The following is a 10,040-nucleotide window of genomic DNA, read 5'->3' as shown; positions in this document are numbered from 1 at the left end:
ACAGTGGCACCTCAATAGTATCCTACGTCTTCAACTCCAAATTTTAGAGCATGGGGATAATGTAACACATTGCCTTGTGACCCAGGGTGCCAGTATTCAGTAACCCCACTGAAGTTACCACATATTTCAAGAGCTTTTGGCATCTCAGTTAAGTACTAATGCAATAACAGGGGAAAAAAAAGGGGTTACAGCAAACAAGATCGCTACTGCTATTAGTATTTAAGTCAGAAATTCAGTGCAAACAGAACAGTAACTCAGCACTAACACAAGATTCAAAAAGAAAAAAACCTACCACTTTGAAAAAGACAATTTTTCTACCTGGCAAAATTGCTTTGAACCTCTAACATGGAAATGTTTCTGTACCTCATTTATCAGCAACAAGAAAATAGTGTAATGCAAGGATCAACCACTATTTAAGGTTATTTTGCATTATACTATGCATACGATTACTTCATTTTCAAAAGTACTATTAAATGATAACATTAAACGACTTTACCTGCAAGCACATAACACCCACATACTGTCGCAGAGCCAAGAGTTTTTATTGCCACCTGTAAAATATTACTGAAATAGAGCAGCACTGTTCCATAAGCCCTTTTCTTCCCCCATGTAAAAATATGAAAGACCGCACAATCAGGTACACTGCCTATGCTATCCTCATGTAATTTATCTGTTACAAGCAATAAAGTTCTAATTTCTAGCTAAGTTTCAAGTAAGAACTAATTCTAGCCATGTTTTCTGACAAAGCCTGGAAAAAAAGCTAGTCATACTGGAGGAAAGCAGGATTCAAATTTAAGATACTAGTCACAATTTTAAGCATCTAGCTTCATCTTTATAGTTGTGCTGATTCTTCTCTCACCTTCCTTCAAATAGATCTTTAATTCTTGTCCCGCCTTTAAAGCTAGAAAATCAGACATCTTTGGACCCTTCTTTTCTAAATTATGACACTCAGGAAAAGAGGGAGGGAGAAAAAGACATGATTCACTTATTCATACAGTTTCAGCTACAATATTTAAAAACAACATTGAAAATATTGTTTTTCAGTACCTACCAAAAAGTAAGTATCAGCCATGCTTATTCTGGATGCTTTAATGCCATATCAAATGGAAACTCATTGTTCTGCCAAAAATCTTTTAGCCCTCCACATTAGCACAACTGACAACCATAAGGCGAACAACACTACAATTATTTACAGTCCCTCCTCATCTGAGCCCAACTGTTTCTGTCTAAATAGTCAATGATCTAACAATTCTTACTGTTATTACCCTCTCCACCTTTCCCCCAATTCTTACTGTTATTACCCTCTCCACCTTCCCCAAAGTTCACAACACTAACTTTCAATCTGTTCCAAAAAAATAAGCGATCAAAGTGCTACTTTATTTTACGTCTGTCCACTAGCTCCCCCTTCCATCAATTGTTTCTTCGAGTTTGATTACCTCTTCCTTTTACAGGCAACCGGAAGACAAAATGAGGATTTTATCTACAAATTCCCCCTTCAGAATTGCTCCTTAATTTATTTCCTTATAACAGCTTGTGAGGCCTGTCTTATATAGCCTCGAGTCACTTAATTCCCTGCCCCAAGAATCTGAAGAAACCTGTCACCTTAAGTTAGAATGCATCATATTTGGGAATATTGGGCAACTACTTTAAATTGCTTTGGATTTGTTTTTTTTTTTTGTTTGCTTTGTTTTTTAAGCAAAGTGCAGGTTTTCAAAAAAATAAGGAACAGCAGAAGTCTCCCCTCTCCCCAGCACTTCAGACATTTTCTATCTCTGGGCATTTTGTACTTTACAAGAGGCAATGTTTACCTTGCATATGATTATTTTTTGTGTGGCCAGCTCTGCACAACTGCTAAATTGTTCTGAATTGAACTGACTGTTCCCCCTGCTCCAATTTTCAGAAGAGATGCATTATATCTCTTAGTTAAAGAGCACATTCACAGCATTTGCACTCTTGCCCTTGGCAGGCATAAAGTTGTTGGCAGTTTGAGGTAAGTCATAACACTTAAGATCCAAGAACAAAAAGATACTTCAACGATGCAAGAATGGAAAACTTCAGTTCAGCTGCTCAGGTACGTAAGCGCTGACTGACATATTAAAAAATTGAGATTTAATGATGCCAGCAATCAGTAGATAATGACAAACTTCTGGTAAAATAACAGTGATGAGCACCCTTTGCAACATTTAATTACTGCTTATTATCATACCTTTGTTTTATTGAAGATGTGCTTTAAATTACCAACAAATTTGAAAGTCTTTACTGCATCAACACTACATATACAAGTGATTAAATCTGGAACATACAACACACTGTTGCATGTTCACACCTAATTCTAATGCTGTTGTTTGGAGACAGAATAGCCTCTTCTGTTCTCAAATGTTATCTAGCATATTAATTAACCTTAAAAAAAATCTGGCTAAAAATAGAAGTACAATAGTACAGGATTAAAATTAAAGAAGTCCTGACATTTTTAATATACAACAACAAAAAAAAAAACAACAAACCACCAAAACTATGTAGCTCTGCAGATATTCTGGCTTTGTCTAGATAGGAAGGCAATTGCATAATAAGGCAAGGATTAATTTATCACTCTCAAATTATTCCACGGAGCTTCTCCCACAGTTCAGATTGCAAAGTGGAAGTGTCAGGGGCAGGCAGTACTCCACAGTATTAATGAACACTCATTTTTCTGCACAGACAAGCCCTAAAAACCCACAGAACTCTCAATCCCAAAAAGGCCCTTTCAGTTTTGAATGAATGGCTTGTTTTAAGATTATATTAGCATTTTCCTTTTGTGTATATTAACAAAGGCATCCTAGCAAAGATTCTCCTGCGGTCTCTCTGTATGGCAGTGCAATAAATAATACTAGATTTGGGACACACGGGAGTTTCCAGAGTTATGTCAAGTACAAGTGGATCACTAGCCTGCAGAAGTCAACAGGGGAAAGGTTAAAACACACTGATTTCTGTCAACACTGCCTTCTTCAAAGGCTGCAAAAGGAGGGAAAGAGAGAAGAAAGAAGAACATCCAGGGAAAGGACAAACTATGTAAATAGCTTTTACATAAGTATCTCCCATCTTTTTTCAGTTCTTAATGTTTGCTTTAGCAAAAGCAGAGGGAAAGCATCAGGTTTCACTCTTTATTCCAGCTGCTGTATAATCGATATTGTGCAGTCTATTGAACTATTTTATTACAATCCATGCAACAAGCTGTTAAATACATTTGCAAAGTAGAAGATCAGTGCCAGTATCATGTCATTCACAAAGATATGTTTATTTTCAAGACATAAGAACCCTAAAACTGTAAATTTCTTCTGCACAATTATGCAGTCCTTCTGCATGGACTGAAAGCATAAAATCCAGTTTCAGCCCTTCCAATTTGAAAAAACTACAGTGGTAGAAATCCCAACTGCACCCAGCAGAAGCAGAGAAGGCCCTCTAAGATTTATTTGGTGGGGTCCGGTATTGTCTTCTGTTTGACACATGCAACAATACCCAAAGTAGCATTTTAGTTTTTAAAACAAAAAAAAAATTAAATCACATTGGTAATTCAGAAAGCAAAGAGAGACAGCTTGTCCACAAAAGTAAGAAGAAGAGATCTGTAAATACTTCAGAGGTAAGAACCATAAGGACTTTTGTGTAATAGTAGCACACTTAAGCCCACAGTTTGAGTTTCATCACCCATTGTCACTTTAAAAAAAAAAAAAAAGCACACACAAAAAACTACTTAGACAAAATCGTGTTATGCTTCAGAAACATGGAAAAAAAATAAAGTCCGATTTTTGCCACAGTTGCTTCAGCAAGAGCAAATTTGTTCTCCGGCCCTGCCAAAACACAAACATTCATGATGTGCATGTTTTTTCTTACATTGCCCTCTTGCGAGAAAATAAATAAATAAATGTGCTTACGTTCTTGCTTGCCCACAGATAAAGGAAATCAGGTTTCCTGTTGCAGGTTTGCAACCTGAGAGCCAGCACAACAAAGTTGTGATAAAATGACACCGGCGGTACTGCAGCTACCCAACAGACACAAAATGGGCTGGATACTAATATAAAACTGTTCCACATTAGTACTAAAAAAAAAAAAAAAAAAAAAAAAAAAAAAAAAAAAAACACACCAAACAAATTAGCTACAAGGATGGTCCTGATTTTTAAGCAGTGGCCTTTGAGTCTCCAGAGCACTGAGGAGCAGTTTAACCCAGGAGCCCAACCTCCTGCTCCAAGCAAGGGCTGACTTCCACGATGCATCAAGTTGCTCATGGCTTTGTCCCGTCAAGCTTCAGAAGTCTCCAAGGACGGAGATTCACCAGTCACTCTGGGGTGGTCTGTTCAATGCTTAACCACTCTCATAATGATTTAAGTTTTATAGTCGCTTTGGTGTGCATAAACCGGATTTCTCCTAGAGGAAACTAAGCTAGAAATCCCTCCCCAGAAGTTCACTAGATGTGGCCCAACCCTTAATGGCCATAACGTTTCAAACTAACAAACCACATCTGTGTCGGGGACATCCATTTAGGAGACCAGACAACATTCCGTCTGAAGTAAAATTACTGAAGTACTAACAGTGTAGATCAGGGAGACTCCACTTCTACTCTGCCAAACTATTTGCTAGTTTAAGTCCAAGTGATAACACCAAGCACACAGATAGCAGTATTAGAAATTAGATGAAAGAAAGAAGCACTCTTTGAAACAGAAAGGAGAAGAAAAAAAAACAAGTTATAAATGTGAAAATTATAATCTCTTGTTAAACACCAATCATCGTGGATCTGCACCAAATACTTCTATGATAGTGTGAAGTACAGTTAGGATTTTGAGTGAGCGTGAAGTCAGATCAGTAGCTCATTATAACAACAGGAAAAAAAGAGGCAATACAAAAATACAATTTCAATCATTTCAAAAAGCCCCAAGGGCATGTAAAAACATTCTTGGGGCTATGCAACTTTTGATCAAATCAACAAATATAGGTGTTTAAAAGCATTTGTTAAGTCTAGAGAGAGCTGTCTGTATTACCACCACCAAGAAAACCCAAGATAACTATCAGAGCTGCTGACGTGAACAACTGCCATACAAAAAGTTCTGCTACCACAGCAGTCGTTTTGCAGATAATATCTGCCGCTATTAAAAAAAAGTTCTGAATTAATCCTATTTCACATCACATCAGCATACAATAAGCCTGTCATTTGAATTCAAAGGTCAAAAGACAATTGGTTTAGCTGATGGTGCTGTAAAATGCATTACGACTTGAGAAATTCTGAGAGCAGAACTGTGCTACAAAAGTAGCCCTTGGCACCTCCTGGAACCCCACCATCCGCTGCACAGAGACAGGCAGCAAAGAAGATGCTTGGCAATTTCCCCCACCCAGAAAAATATGCATTAAAACTCACAAAATAACAGCCAAGTACATTAGATGTAACTAGGTCTCCCAAGCAGGCTCAACAAGCAACTTTTCCCTACATTATGGTCAACTTCTGTCCCCTGCTTTCTAGCAGCCTGCAGTAAGAGCTTGCTTCCTGCTGATTTTGGCTAGTTGAGGCTTTTAATCCATTACATCGTCAATTACAAAAAATAAGGTAGATTTCAGGGTTAACTTGAAATGCTTTCACCAAGATGAAAGTCTATGTTAATGCACAAGTTGAACATCGGTATGTTTCTCTCACAGCTGCAGTAAAAACCAGCCTCTCCAAGGTCTACATAAATATTTTGAGGTAAAAAAATTGTTACCTTAACAGGTAAACAAACAACAAAAATTGACATAAACACCATCAAAAGGTTTTCAAGCACTGAATGTAAACCATAAGGAATCATGAAGAACAATCCAACTTTAAAATAATTATATGCTATATGCCAGTAGTTTATTTAAATGTTGACAACTTAAGAACTAAAACTCGGTCTTCAAAATGCATTTCACTAATCTTTAATAACATCCATCTGAAGAAAGCATTTCTACAGAGCCCAAGAGGAAAGGCAAGAGAGTATTAAAACATCAACAAAAAAACCTGCAAGTGCCTCTCAGGCCTAAGCATGAGCCACAATTCCCAGCTACAGCATTCAGAAAAGTTCTCTACACAGTCGTGTGTTTATTAGGAACTTGATCTCTCTCTTCAAAACAGACATCCATCCACCATGCTGGGAAGAAGAGCTACCACTATTGCACTGCAGCATCCAACACGAGCTTTAAGTAGTGCAAAGAGATGAAGCCACGAGTGATTTTGATCCTACTAATCAAACACGGGTTTGCAAGAGAGGATCCACTTTGAAAAAGCACTGACAAATACTCGGTTAGCAATCACACAATTCAGCAGCTATCGAGATTGCGAAAAGTGTTATGTCACCACATTCAAATGAAGTGCTCTTTAAAACATGCTTCCATAAAAGAAAACAAAGGCTTGTAGATGCTTAGTCTCACTTAACATAAAGGACATGTGGTGGAATCTAAATCAAACAACCCACCCAGCAAACTGGTGCCACGGAATTCAAAATTAAAGAGACTGAGACAATGACATAATTTAGCTTTACATATGCAATACATATGGAAAACCAGACATCTAAAACCATTTTATCTGCTGATTCATGTTCAAAAACACAGTTAAATAACCGAGCAGTGCTAGTGCCTCTGCAACTCCTAAAGGGTTTCCCAAAGTTCAGAGTGCAAAACTGTCACAGCTAACACTGGAACTGCTACAGACTGTGTCAGTTTCGCACTGCCAGCTGCGCATGGATTAAAAAAAAATCACAATTAGTCAAACCCACAAAACTGTTGTCACTCAGCCTCACCAATGGCCATATTCTGCAGGTTTACAACTGTGCCTTCAGTTAACCATTGCTAGCAAGGTTCCACCCCCAGAAAACACTGATTGCCCTTCATTAAATAGAGAATCTCTCAACTCTCATAGACCCATAAAATCCCACTTCAAAAACTAGAAAAATCAGTTCCAGGACTCTCCAACTTGAGAATCCTCATTCCAACATTAAAGTGAATTCAGTGTAATAGAAAGTTTAGACTATTTAAAAGTTGCTATTTAGAGGGAAGCCACCGAAGTTGTATGTCCCTGGAAACTTAAAAGACAGAACAATATAACATTTTTTTCCCCTCGCTCACAGAAAGTTATTTAATATACAATTAATTTTACATGCCAAATCAATAAAAGCCTCACCTAGCAGATTTTAGAATAGATGCGTTTACACTGATAAAAGAAATAAGCAACCACACTTAGTATATGTCTGCCATAACTTCTTGTTAATAAGTTAAACAAATGGACTTCAGAATACATTAATAAAATAAAAATCTAAAAGATGGATAATCAAGTAAACAAAGCAAAGATATAAAAACATTAACAGATTATTAAATCATGCCTTATTGACTTTTTAAATATTTAAATTAGGTAGCTGTTGAGGAATAAAAGGAATCTGCCCAAAGCTAAGAAAGCCAAGGAAACAAGAGATCAAAACTGTCTGCCAACTAGCCAACACGTAGGGTCAATGAGAATAAATTTAAACCTCTGAAAATGTCAGCATTAGGGAAATCAACTTGTGTGACTGAAATCTTGATGAAGGCAGAAGCTCTGCTTCTTTACCCCAGTAGGGTATCCAGGATTTCTAGCCAGTAGAGTAAGAACTCAATAGCTTGCAACAACCCCCTTGGCTGAAGGGATTAAACTATTGATACAGAGAAAACTGTTCCTTTTTCTTCTCTACAATAGACATGCTATAGGACAAAGCAGATAGAGGCACAGAAAAGAAATTCAATTGGGCCTCAACCCTTTCTCTAACTAGCCTCTCCCCCATTTTCCCAGTGTATTTCCGAAATTATCCTCTTTAGCTGGAAGAACACGACCTTAAAATATTCTTACTTGTTATTTTTGAATTTTAGTATGTTCTTAATTTTAAGGTTTTTTTTCTCCTATCTTAGAAATAAAAAATGTGTTTAGCAGCAGAACTAATAATTTGGAAACAGACATTTCAAAGGATGTATTTGAGACACGTTTACAAAACAGAGGACAAAAAGAGCTACCTAAGAACAAAACATTCTCAAGGCAGCAGGAGAATGCTTAAAAGCATGATAAAAAAAATATCCTTGAAAATCTTGGGGATGGGAGGTGAGAGGCCACATTGGGCATAGTTTTTAAAAGGACAGCCATCCAAAAGTTAATCCCAAACCTTAAAATAACAGTTTGGATAAACATGAGAGAGAAGCAGCTCTTCAAACCTAGAACCAACAATAATGTATGAGTGAAATGACAACCATACATTCTATTATAGGAAAAAAAAACAACACAGCAACAGATTATTAATTACTTGTCACCATATAGTTTTTATTCATTATTGCACCTCCATCCTTTCACAGTCCTGTGTTAGTGCCTACCTCTACACCTGCTAGCCTTTCTAGTCAAGCAACTTTTTGCAGCCCTACAATAGTCAGAATCGACACCCCATTTTGCTTCTGACTTCATGATCTAAGAGGTTTTATGAACCACAACTGAAAGCTAAGTATGCCTATCCCAAGCAACAATGTTAGAACTAAGCATTTTATTAGCATCAGTAATACCTTCTTAATACACTCTTGAGCAACTAAATGCACATCCTTTAATCAACTGGCCATAAATAAACTCTCTTAAAATCAGGGGGAAAAAAAAAAAATAATCTTCTGTCCCTAGTTACCTATCAATAAAGAGGAAACATAATATTTACATAAAACATTCAATCCTTAAACTCTTCTTTTTAGCTTTACTTAAATAGAACACATGTGTTTTTACAACTAAGGAAGAGATAAATTTGAAGTTCCCACACTGCTTCTGGATTAATAACCAGTAGGGTGTCTGATGGCCTAAGGCATAAAAGCCTTGACAGTAAAACACAACTTATAGATCTCTCTCTATAATTACAGCTGCCACAAACTTCTACCTTAGTACTTTCACCTGTCTCTCCCACCACTCCAGCTGAAGAGGAATGGAGGTTAGTCCAGCGATACCTTCCAAACAAATAATGACCAAACTCTCCATCAGAGCAAACACTTATTAGCCAGTCAGTACTTGCAGTGACAACAAGCAAAAACTGGGGGGGACAGACTGCTTTCCCTTTTTACGAAACTGGTTTCTGCCTTAAATTAAAGGAAACTGATGCCTAATTCTCATAGTTAATGAGAAGAAAAAAAAAACAAAAAAAGCAAACAACCCTCTATCAGAATTCCACCGCGAAAGGACTGCTTTCTAAAGAAAATGCCAATCTTGGTTCATCCATACAGATCTGAAATCTAATGAAATCTGACACCTTTACTCAGAAAACAAATTTGCATTGTATTATCAACTAAGGCTCCACGCTCACAGATGCACTTCATTCAGCATGCAGTAACGGCTTCGTTAAAGCAGCACCACTAAAATTTTTGAAAGCGATCTTGCAGGCAACATTTTTAAAAGTAATTTTGTAAGACATATTATCCAAAAAATGCCTTCGTGTTCTTCTTTTGGTAACCAACACGCCTCCTCCATCGAAAACATACAGATGTTGCAGCCAAGGTTATACAAGGAGATCTTCATTAAGTTGAGCAATTCCCATTTTGTATCACTGCTCTACCAGACACGAATGGGTGAATTCCTCATTAAAGGAGCTGCAGCTGCATCGCAGTTACCCGGTGCAAATAATGCAGTTATTTTTAAATACAGCATGAGAACATTAACATCCAAGACCTCATGCAACAGAAAATGGGGGAAGAGCAAACAAACTCTGCTGAGGAAGGCTACCCCTTGCTCTTTTACCCTCCCCTGCTTCTCCACCAACATCTCCTCCTCCCTGTAAGATCCAGGCATTCCCTGTTCCTCCACTTTTCCAGGCTCCCAGTGAAGAAATCAACCATCCGCAAGTATTTCGCTCCTCCACCCCCTCTCTCTCTCTCATAAGCCGAACGCGTTCAGAACATCCCCACCGGCACTGCCTCCAAATTACCTAATTGTTATCATTACTGTGGTCTCCGCACCGGCTCGGAACAAAAAAAAAACCAGCACGACTACACCCTCGCTGGCTATAAAAAGTAAAGAAAGAGGAGGG

This window comes from Calidris pugnax, unplaced genomic scaffold, assembly GCF_001431845.1.
Source record: "Calidris pugnax isolate Ruff unplaced genomic scaffold, ASM143184v1 scaffold56, whole genome shotgun sequence".
In the NCBI taxonomy this organism is placed as follows: Eukaryota; Metazoa; Chordata; class Aves; order Charadriiformes; family Scolopacidae; genus Calidris; species Calidris pugnax.
This window is presented reverse-complemented; position numbering follows the sequence as displayed.